The sequence below is a fragment of the Drosophila virilis genome, unplaced genomic scaffold (genome assembly GCF_030788295.1).
Source record: "Drosophila virilis strain 15010-1051.87 unplaced genomic scaffold, Dvir_AGI_RSII-ME tig00000208, whole genome shotgun sequence".
Taxonomy (NCBI): domain Eukaryota; kingdom Metazoa; phylum Arthropoda; class Insecta; order Diptera; family Drosophilidae; genus Drosophila; species Drosophila virilis.
Genome location: NW_027212803.1, coordinates 27519 through 39865, shown reverse-complemented (window position 1 = coordinate 39865; position 12347 = coordinate 27519). Strand labels below are relative to the sequence as shown.

General features: G+C 38.4%; 1 protein-coding gene across 1 annotated transcript in view; it reads left to right on the top strand.

Annotated features, from left to right (window-relative positions):
* The window catches only part of LOC6630052 (transmembrane and coiled-coil domain protein 3-like), a 34111-nt gene that overhangs the window by 13094 nt on the left and 8670 nt on the right, over positions 1-12347 (top strand). The gene's annotated exons all lie outside the window — the stretch shown is intronic.

The window sequence follows — 12347 nt, the reverse complement described above, 5'->3', positions numbered from 1 at the left end:
ACAGCGGCTCACAATGGAATACGGGGCGGGGCGTAAAATGTTTACGAGTCCTGAAATAAATAATGTCGCTTATTTATTAAACGGTTGATTTCTATTCAACGAATTTCACCTAAAAGTAAGAAACACTAGAAAGTAAAAGACTTTGCAACCTATCATTAATTTGCGGACCTATCAACAAACTAGCATATCATATCTCGATAGCATATCTCTCGCATATCTCTTTCGCGCTTTTACTGTCTGTGTCCCAAGTCATTAGACATTTTATGATGCTGTTGACCATTTATCTTGCCTGTTGAAAATGTTTCCGTTTGCAAACTTTTCTCGTATTTCACTTTTTTTTCTTTCTACCTGTCACGGCTGAGGGGCTGCCGTTAATGACTTGTCCAAAAAAAAAAAAAAAAACGCAAATTCATTGCAGTTTCATTTTGATGCTCTGCACTTTGTAAATAGTTAAAATGGGTATATTGGTTTTGTGGCAGGCAGAAGTAAGTTTCTGCAAAACCATAAAGTAAACATATTCCTGGACAGCATGAAGAGTGGCATCGATTTAACCATATCTCTGTCTGTCTGTTTGATTGTGTATAAACACTTTAACCATATCTCTGTCTGTCTGTTTGATCGTATTTATAAATGCTTCAACTGCAGATTCTATAACACTTGGCGAATTGAAACTTTATCGTAGGTCTTGTGTCGGAATATCACAATAAATTACAATGAAATCAACAAAAATCGATATTGAAATCCTGTTCAATAAGAACATATTTCGGAGCTGATATCAAATTTCGTACGTTTATCTCTCGCCTAGTATATACAGATGCATAATATTTTAATTTTTGGATACATGTTCAAGATTAAAAAAAGAACACTTATTTTTAGAAGTATTCATCGAGTTAGTTCATTAAGATCCGACAATAAGCACCGAGGAAATGCGTAATATTTTTGTCCAGACTGAGAATGTTTCTGACGCTCGACACTGGGTTCAGGGAATCTTCTAGTCGAACACTCTCCGCTAAAGCACTCTTGCTTGTTTTTATATATTTAATTTTTTTTTTTTTTTTTTTGAAATTAGACACTAATTATGATATTATTCACTTATCTGCTAGACACTCTACCCTAATGTTTTATGATGCTGATTCATACAAACTGCGTGCCAGGGCAGCTGCGCCTTTTATCTTTCGCATTGCAGGCGTCTTTCGACCTACCATATCACCCAAGATATCTACAGCATTTAAATATTTAAGTACATGTTAAAAAGTAAATGCCACTTGACAGTCAGTTTAAATTATTCTCTATCTAGATTGGTTTTAGACACTGTGCATCAGCCGAACCAATATGCTTAGTGTAATTGATAAGCGGGGGCTTGTAATTAAAAAGCAATTGCAAACTCATCAACGAAATACACGGAAAGCATTTCATAACAGCAATAAATGCACAGATTGTCATATCTTTTAGATTTGAGTTATCAGTGCGATATTACAATTAAATTCTGTGTGTGTTGGCAGGGAATTTCGTCGAATAGGACACCTTATCTTAACCAACAGAAACAAAAGTATTGCGAAATTTTTTTGTGGGCCCCCCGGGCTGAATCACAGATACGTTAGATACCCTTAACTTTAACCTCGTCTATTTGACTTGCCGAAGAAAAAGAGTTGAACAATCAATATATTTTGTAACGTCAGTTTGTATGAGTAAGATATACACAGGGACAAACGGACATGGATAGATCGAGTCGGCTTTTAAGTTGAATAGGTCATAGAAGCTTATTTCTGCCTGCGACATACACTTGCACCCATTTGCTATGGGTACGGAGATAAACCTGTTCTGAGTATATCATTCCAGAATATATATTTCAAAAATATATTTTTCTCTTTAAGCCGATTTCCACGTCTTAATAGAGATGCTAGATAGATGCGTCCCAATCATTTTTCCTAACCTTCTGGTTCTATCTATTAGATCGGATTGCCTCTTTGGCAGCTAAATGGTTTTTGTTCACACTACACCTATGCTTAAAAAAATGCATAAAAAATGCTAATTTAACTTATCTTAAAGTTGAACTGTCATTTGCGAGGCTCCGGTTTTGGTAGGTCTTGGCTGCAGATGTCCTTCTCCACGTTTGTCGGTGCGTCTTTAGGTGATTAATCAATTAAGATTTAGTTAGCGTTTTTTACTTTTCGATGTTTTGGCCTCGAAAACGCCACACTAATTAATGTAGATTATAACGATAATTATGCACAATTGGCATTTGTATTGTTTTAAATAAATTGTTTGTTATACTTTGTCTCTTACCACTGGTGGGGGAAAACGAAAGTAATTTAATTTGTTATTATTTGGTTTATCTCTGTGTCTCTTACCACTGGTGGGGGAAAAGGACAGAGTACCAATCTCTTTTGTTGAATTCAAAATATGAACTGATTTAATTTCTTCAAATCGACGTCTTATATAGCAGACAATTATGCGTTATTCTCGACTCCCTGCTGTGTTTTGCGTAAGCAACTCAAAGGACTTTCTTTACACAACTGTTTTCATTTTTTTTTTTTTTGGGATAGCTGGCAAGTTATCTTATGTTTAATAATTTCGCGTGGTTTCCTTATGCATGTTGCCGATTGATTAAAAAGTTGTTAAATTTTTAAAAATTCGTTACATTTTCTTTCAAATTTGTTAAAAGTTATAAAATTAGTTTTAGTTATGCATTTCCTTAAATGTCTATGCACAATATTTCATCGAAAGCATAGATGCGAACCTTGTTTCAATATACTGTGCACACATTTCGGCTTATAGGGTATATTGACGAAGCGCAATAGAATTTGACGTAGTTGCATTTATTTTTGTGGCTCTCTCGAGCTGTCAAAGCCAGCCGCTCTCCCTTATCACTCTTAACAGCATTGACGTTAGCTAATTCCGCGAAAACCAAATTCAATATTTGGCTTGAGGCCTGACCTAGCTAACAGTTAACATTTTATGAAGTTAGGATAAATATCCTAGCCAAAGGCCTGTTTTACATAGCGTGTTATAGAGATGTTATTATTCCTATAGTCCGAAAATGTTTAAAAAGTGTAAAAATTATATATATATATTCTTGCTTAGCCTCTTTGCTGTTGCCAGACACATTTATGTATGTCCAGGGTAGCTACATGTTGGACACTCCCGACTAGAGCACTCTGCCTTTTTTTGTTGGTTTTTTTTTTTGCTACAATGCATTTACGTAATTTACCTTTCGTTTGAACTAGTAGCAGCTCATACCCAAGGTTCCTTGCTGATATCCCTGGCTTGACGACCGTTGCCTTTATTTTTGTGCTTATTTTGACCAGATTCACATGCGCTCTCTTACCAAACCAGCCTACTATTCTCCTTTGACGTCTTTTCGTGGCTGTTTTGTTAACGCTTTAACATTGCAGCCAACGCTTTGTTGCTATTTTAAACACCTGCAACAATTAACACAACTAAAAAAAGGTCGTTTACTGCTTGAACTACAACAAATTGAGTAACAGCTTGAACTTTTCTTGCGCAAACTTTGCAGTTCTTGCATAAACAACATCGAGCTATGTATTAAATTATCTTGGCCAAATCTGCTGACCAAACAAGGTACAGCTAAGAGCTACGTGCTAGCCAAGTTCAATGTTTGGCTTTAGGCCTGACCTAGCTAACTTTTGGCTTGCCTGTTTATTGCGATTATATTAAAGCAAGCAAAGTATAAAAATAATGATGTATATTTAACTGCATGTTATGACAAATCGAATTACAAAAGAAAAACTTTATTAACTTTAATCGCGCAACTCGTGTTGCCATGCATAATACCCAAAAAAAAAAAAACGGGTAATAAAAGTTATAAGACTAGTTTATTTGCTTTCAAACGCATTTATACGCTGTATAAATTTTAGATTTTTCAAATAACAATGACAGAGTCTTATAATCAATGTTAAAGAAAATGTAAAGGCTTACATTTTACCTTGTTTTATATATATTAAAACTAAGAAGAAATATCTTATATAAATTTGGAACTTTATAGTTGCTTCACATTGTTTGCGAGAGTTAAAAGCTATTTTCGTGGAGTTTTTTTGAAATCTTGTACAAATTCATCCAGAATAGTTATTATTATTCCTGATAATATAAAATTATATTATCGCAGCTACAATTAATCTTCTTTTGAAAAAATCGAGTACGATGTTTAATATTTATAGAAATAAAAAAAAATATAAAAATAGTTGAGATATCTTAATGTGACCTCTAGTATAACCTATACTGGTCAGTCGATAATACTGACTCGTCGTCGCCGTCTACGGCGCATTAGTTCATTGTAATTCTAATGATAGACATTTTATGCATTACTTATAATCTACTGCGGTTCTTTGTATTTGAGAACGCGCCACAGTCAGAGCGTCGCCAGCGCCGCGCCGTGACCTTCACAGATGATTGTTGCGGTAACTAAAAGTGGGTGTACAGGGGGCGGCTGATAGTTGGACATACACATACTAATAATACGTACAGTAAATATGTAAATATTCATTGACATCAAACCTGATGTGGCCAACAAGCTAGCTACCCGAGATGATGACGCTCATTAGCAAATGGCTGCGACAGCGCATAATTGAATCTAACAAATGCAAATCAAAAAGTCCCACATATATCTTCTCTATGTGCACTAATAAATGATGCCAACTACTTCTCTCTCTCTCTCTCTCTCTCTCTCTCTCTCTCTCTCTCTCTCTCTCTCTCTCTAAAAAACCCTTATACCCATTTTTAATGGGTTCAGGGTATAAAACCTGTGTCGCATCGTTGTGATATAAGCATATACCCAACAGATTTTGTTCCAAAGAAGAGAAGAAATAAAGAATAGCGTGTATATGATATATTTTTGAACAGGCATTGTTTGAAATTTTTCCGGCTGTCAGCTTGGAAAAGAACCGATCTATCCGGAAGAAGCCTGAGTTGATAGCACTATGTACATACGAATATGTACATATACATATACAATTGTCATCTGCGGCTGTAGTGAGGCTGAACTTTGGCTCAGTGTAATGATAAACAAGGAATTTATGTTCGCCCTGCAATTCATGCGGAAGTCGCATTGTGGCTGTTGTCGCTTTTCTCTATTGATAACTGAACCGAGTTCGAGTGCACTTTATAAACTGATCGAGCGCTGACTAAACAATTAAGCCAGACGAGGCTCTGCTTATCATGCGCCTTTGTCTAATTGGCCCGTGATAAGTAGTACACCTCAACAGACCCCGTATGTGGCCACAGCGCTCGTGCGTCGTCTCCAAGTGCAATAACCCTGAAAGCAATTTCATACACATTGTGATACATTATAACATTTTTGTTATAATTTTAATGCGCAGCTCTTGTTATTTACTTTTATTTGTATACCCTTGCGTAGAGAGAGTAGTATAATTATGTCTCGACTTGTGTAACGCATCAGATTGTCGTCATATCTCGGCCGAGTCGAGCTTCTTTATCAGAAATGTATTTTCGATCAAAATTAACTTTTTGTGACTTAATTCTTTAAAATATCTTGATAAAACGCTTATTTACCAGCTACTTTATGTTTTCCTTTAACATTTTCAAGAGTATTTAAACTTCGGCGTGTCGGATATTTGTTTGTTATTATTTTTTTTTTTTTTTTGTTTGTTTAAACAAGACAACGTAGAAAGCGAATGGGGCGAGAGGTGAATAACAGCAACATAAAGCAGAAGAAAAGGTTACAAAATGCGATGATTAAAAATGTACACAAAGACAATGTGGGGCTCCGAAGGGGAACAGCTAAAGTAGCCCCTGGAAAATGGTTATGGCCATGGCAAAACATGATAACGACGGCCGGGTTAGGGGAATGTGTTTGAGAGAGTTTCTCTTGCAGCTAGAGCGCAGTCAACTGCAGATGAGCATTTGGGTTGGAAACGCAGCCAAAGCAAAATTAGCAAAACTTTGGACTGTGAAAAGTGCCCTAAGTCAAAGCGCCTTATGGAAATGAAAAAAAAAATGCCCCTAAAGCCGTTGGCGCGATGTGAAATAATTTTAATAGAAATTAAGCTAAATTTTGATCTAACTAAAAATCATCACAAATTGTTGTAAAGTGTCTTATTCAGATTCTCAAATAGTTTCTTCGAAATGCCAAATAAATTTGCAATATTTTTATTTTTATCAAATATCATGCAAATAGGCAAAAAACTTTAATCACAACTTAGCTTTTGGATTTACACATTTAGTTAATGTTTACATACGAATATTTGTATCTGGACTTCTTTCACTTTTATACTAAAGAATTCTTCTTTTGAAATTTTGCCTAATCGAAAGCTTTAATTAATAATAACATTATAGTTATAGAAATCATTTAATTTGAGCCTATTTATAGAAATAAAAAAAAATATAAAAATAGTTGAGATATCTTAATGTGACCTCTAGTATAACCTATACTGGTCAGTCGATAATACTGACTCGTCGTCGCCGTCTACGGCGCATTAGTTCATTGTAATTCTAATGATAGACATTTTATGCATTACTTATAATCTACTGCGGTTCTTTGTATTTGAGAACGCGCCACAGTCAGAGCGTCGCCAGCGCCGCGCCGTGACCTTCACAGATGATTGTTGCGGTAACTAAAAGTGGGTGTACAGGGGGCGGCTGATAGTTGGACATACACATACTAATAATACGTACAGTAAATATGTAAATATTCATTGACATCAAACCTGATGTGGCCAACAAGCTAGCTACCCGAGATGATGACGCTCATTAGCAAATGGCTGCGACAGCGCATAATTGAATCTAACAATGCAAATCAAAAAGTCCCACATATATCTTCTCTATGTGCACTAATAAATGATGCCAACTACTTCTCTCTCTCTCTCTCTCTCTCTCTCTCTCTCTCTCTCTCTCTCTCTCTCTAAAAAACCCTTATACCCATTTTTAATGGGTTCAGGGTATAAAACCTGTGTCGCATCGTTGTGATATAAGCATATACCCAACAGATTTTGTTCCAAAGAAGAGAAGAAATAAAGAATAGCGTGTATATGATATATTTTTGAACAGGCATTGTTTGAAATTTTTCCGGCTGTCAGCTTGGAAAAGAACCGATCTATCCGGAAGAAGCCTGAGTTGATAGCACTATGTACATACGAATATGTACATATACATATACAATTGTCATCTGCGGCTGTAGTGAGGCTGAACTTTGGCTCAGTGTAATGATAAACAAGGAATTTATGTTCGCCCTGCAATTCATGCGGAAGTCGCATTGTGGCTGTTGTCGCTTTTCTCTATTGATAACTGAACCGAGTTCGAGTGCACTTTATAAACTGATCGAGCGCTGACTAAACAATTAAGCCAGACGAGGCTCTGCTTATCATGCGCCTTTGTCTAATTGGCCCGTGATAAGTAGTACACCTCAACAGACCCCGTATGTGGCCACAGCGCTCGTGCGTCGTCTCCAAGTGCAATAACCCTGAAAGCAATTTCATACACATTGTGATACATTATAACATTTTTGTTATAATTTTAATGCGCAGCTCTTGTTATTTACTTTTATTTGTATACCCTTGCGTAGAGAGAGTAGTATAATTATGTCTCGACTTGTGTAACGCATCAGATTGTCGTCATATCTCGGCCGAGTCGAGCTTCTTTATCAGAAATGTATTTTCGATCAAAATTAACTTTTTGTGACTTAATTCTTTAAAATATCTTGATAAAACGCTTATTTACCAGCTACTTTATGTTTTCCTTTAACATTTTCAAGAGTATTTAAACTTCGGCGTGTCGGATATTTGTTTGTTATTATTTTTTTTTTTTTTTTGTTTGTTTAAACAAGACAACGTAGAAAGCGAATGGGGCGAGAGGTGAATAACAGCAACATAAAGCAGAAGAAAAGGTTACAAAATGCGATGATTAAAAATGTACACAAAGACAATGTGGGGCTCCGAAGGGGAACAGCTAAAGTAGCCCCTGGAAAATGGTTATGGCCATGGCAAAACATGATAACGACGGCCGGGTTAGGGGAATGTGTTTGAGAGAGTTTCTCTTGCAGCTAGAGCGCAGTCAACTGCAGATGAGCATTTGGGTTGGAAACGCAGCCAAAGCAAAATTAGCAAAACTTTGGACTGTGAAAAGTGCCCTAAGTCAAAGCGCCTTATGGAAATGAAAAAAAAAATGCCCCTAAAGCCGTTGGCGCGATGTGAAATAATTTTAATAGAAATTAAGCTAAATTTTGATCTAACTAAAAATCATCACAAATTGTTGTAAAGTGTCTTATTCAGATTCTCAAATAGTTTCTTCGAAATGCCAAATAAATTTGCAATATTTTTATTTTTATCAAATATCATGCAAATAGGCAAAAAACTTTAATCACAACTTAGCTTTTGGATTTACACATTTAGTTAATGTTTACATACGAATATTTGTATCTGGACTTCTTTCACTTTTATACTAAAGAATTCTTCTTTTGAAATTTTGCCTAATCGAAAGCTTTAATTAATAATAACATTATAGTTATAGAAATCATTTAATTTGAGCCTACGAAAATACTTATCCCAAATCGTAAAATATTCTAGCGAGTTTTTAAATTCAAAGTTGTCAAATGAAAATATTTTCTTGTTAATTTTTAAATATCTTTCAATTATAAAAGTGTTGCGCACAAAGGAGACGTAACTAGCCTGCAGTTAAATTGAAAACAAAAACTGTTTGCTTTAAAAATAAAAATATATATATATATATATAGAGTATATTTCCAACAGCTGCTACGAATTCGGAATTATTTATGATGTTTCAAGGTACATTGGATTTCTCTGAAGTCGTTCGTGTGCCAGAGTAAAACCACATTTTCAGCTTCATTTAAAATGAAAATTGAGCACCCTTTTGTGGTATATTATATAAGGTACGTTCACTCAGCCCACACAATTGTTGACTGTTTCAAGTTTTGGGAACCGGCGCATGTGTATACCCTATGTGTATACATAGTCAAGGAATGTAAAGGGAAATAGCAAAAGTGTTTCTATATAAATATTTATAGTAAATTATAAACAATTGTTATCTTTGTATGCCATCAACGCAGCGCAGTCATCAGCATGCGATGCACAGCACTTGAATTGTATTCGAGCCTCGATCTAAATACGGTTCAGCACCGGAGCAAGTACATCAAAATATGCAATCACATTATCGTGAACATAATAAACATCCTTATCAGGTGCATATGTACGCACACTCGCCCCGCGCACATATCTATATATGTATATATAGATTGTATTTATATCTGGCAGCAGGCACTTGTGCGCCAACAAAACGCCGAACGTCACTTAACGACAGGCAATTGTTTAAATATTGATCGAGCCGCCAGTATATATGTACATATAAATATATATATGTATATATGTATGTATGTACAAAATAATACTATATATTTGGTATGAATAATAGCGCTTCCAACTGCGACGAGGTAGGTTCTGCGTTTAGTTCTTAGTTACTTGCAGTTAATTTTTGTGTGAGACATATATATTGGCTTTAGCTAGGTATTTATGCAGTTACTTTAAATAGTTAATGGTTAGTAAAAAATGGACTTTATGGGAAGCATCTTTCTGAACAATGTTTAATAGGTTTAGTTTCGGATACAATATTAATATTTATAATTTTGTTTGTGAATTTCACACATTTCTTGACAATTGCATGAAGTTGCTCAAAAGGTTATTTAATATCAGGCCGTCGTATTAGCTGTTTTTGATTCCATTCCAGCTTATTTAAAGCTGCCAAAAAATCAATAAATATGCCTTAATTTGTGGCTATTCTTTTGTTACCACCCTCACAATTCGCTTGGAATGTGCTTTCAATCTGCCGACAAGCCCATAGAACGCGCACAAAAATGCGAAGAATTTATAAATCGTTTAATTATTTTTCTGTTAAATATTATGAAATGCCACGTTTGTGTTTCTCTGGAGATCGGACGTGAAAATTGCAGTCTCGTGTGTGTGTGCGCGTTAGTGCACCGCTGGCAGCAGGCATAAACCAAGAAAGTGACAGTGACACTGTATAAAGCCCGCCCCAGGGCAATCCATACAAATCCCGCTTATAGTGGGTAAACTATACGCAACTGCTGCCTCTGGCAGCCGGAGTGTTATACAAATTAACAATATTTTAACAAAAAAATTACCGCGTGCAGTGCGTGAGAACAAGTTCTTGCAAAACTTAAGCTGCGCTCAGCTGATCGCAACTCAAGTGCGTGTGTGTGTGCGCGAGTGCAGCAAAGCTTTCGCGAGAGAGCTTTCAGCTTGCAGCTGCACTGATAGTGCTGGCAAAACAGTCACTGCAGTGACAGTGCTGACACTAAAGTCACAATTTGTGATCAATCACTTGTTACAAAAATACGGGTTATTTTTGTAATTAAGTGTAAAAAACTTGTTTTGTTTTTATTTTTTATTCTTTTTTCTCCCTGTGGGGAAAAAATTATAACAAAGTAAAGAACAATGGCTACAAACAACCGACCCCAAAACAACGAAGAAATTCATTCGCCAATCTACCCGCTGCCGAACAGCTCAATTATATCCCCTACAAATATAGCCGCTAATGTCGATCGCCTCGACGGAAGCAGGCCACTGGAAGATTTTTACCAATATTACAACAACGTGCTCGCCAGTAGTGCAAACCGGAACGGCGCCTCCACCTCGCTGTCAGCCGGTACCCAGCAATGCTCGACTTGGCAACCGCAACAGCACGGCACTGTCAGCACAACGACAGCAACAACCACCACAACCACAGCGTCATCCAGCAGCGGCTGCAGGACATCTGCCTCAACAGGCACAAGCCGCGCCGCTTTAGAGCCCATCGGGACCCGCCCCAAAGCCGCCAATCCGACCTTGCAGTCCACCCCTTATGGCACCCAGGCAGCTGGTTCTTGTGTCACAAACCCCCCTCTGCCTCCCATAAAGAACGCAGGTGCTACGCCAGCCTTCGAAGAGCCACTGGTAGATTGGCAAACGGTTTCCGCAAAAAAACGGCGTGGGACTACATTATTATCCGAAGGCGTAAAAAAAGGGAAGCAACTAAATAACCGCAACACCAGCCGCGCTGGAGCTAAGCCCGCAACTCCCAGTACCGCTTCGGCAATTAGCAACAGATATGCCTCCCTTGAGCCTCAGGAAGACGCCTCTGTAATCGATGACGGCGAGATGGACACTGCCGACGAAGCGCCTCCAGTCACAGACCAACAACAATCAGCGAAAAAGATCTCCAAACCCAGGCCGATAACAGTCCCTGGAGTCAGCGATATTGTCGCAATGGAGCGAACCATAGATCAGGCAGTGGGCGCAGACGCCTATGAATTCAAGGTCTCTCCCTCTGGCTATCTAAGAATTTACGCCAAAGATGCCGACACCCACAGAGCAATTGTCCGCAAGCTCACTGAAGTGAGAGTGCAATTTACCCACTTCTGCCTAAAGGAAGACAGACCATACCGCGTTGTGGTTAAAAATCTGGCCGCTTCCACTCCCAGAAGCCAGATTGAAGCTGCCTTTACATCGCACGGCCATATTGTGACGAACCTTTACAACCCGGGCGCCAGACAGCCAACAAGTGATGCAGACTCCACCAACGACTTTCCAAGTCGCAACTTCTGGTTTGTCGATCTCAAGCAGTCTCTTAACAACAGGGAAGCGCTGCGGCTCAACAAGGTTGGCCGCCAACGGGTCACTATTGAGCTTCCGAGGAAGAACAATAGTATAAGGCAGTGTTTCCGCTGCTTCGAGTTCGACCACACCAAAAACTACTGTCTCAAACAGCCCAAGTGTGGTAGGTGCGGTCAGTCCCATTGGACAAACTCCGAGCAGTGCCAGGCCAAAACAGTGGCAGACCTGCGATGCTCCAACTGCGAGGGAAACCATGCTGCTTCCTATAAAGGATGCAAAAGCTATCAGGTGAGACTAAATGCCAGGCAGCCGGCCATCAATGTCTCCCCTCCTACACGATATAGCCATCCTCAAAATACACGAAGAACCACTCAGCAGTTCGTACCTTCCCGAATTGTGCAACAGGGCCTGTCGTATGCTGATGCGCTACGGCCAGGCCATCATGTACAAGTCCGCCAACCCCCAGCGCGCACTCTTCAGCCCACCGTCAATCCAATGCAGCTCCAACAACCACTGCAAGGGCCTCAGGAGCAAGACGCTTCCCTTGGAGGCATCCTTCAAAACCTCCAGCAGTCCATTGCAGCACTGAATGCCGCAGTTGCAACCATTCTGGTTAGCATTAAAGAGCTAAAGGATGCGCAAGGTTCCCCGCAGCTTAGATTCCCAAAAAGCCGCAAATAATGGCTACCCAGTTACGTCTCGGATCGTGGAACGCTCGTGGCATCCTCCAAAATGCTAACGAGCTCAAGC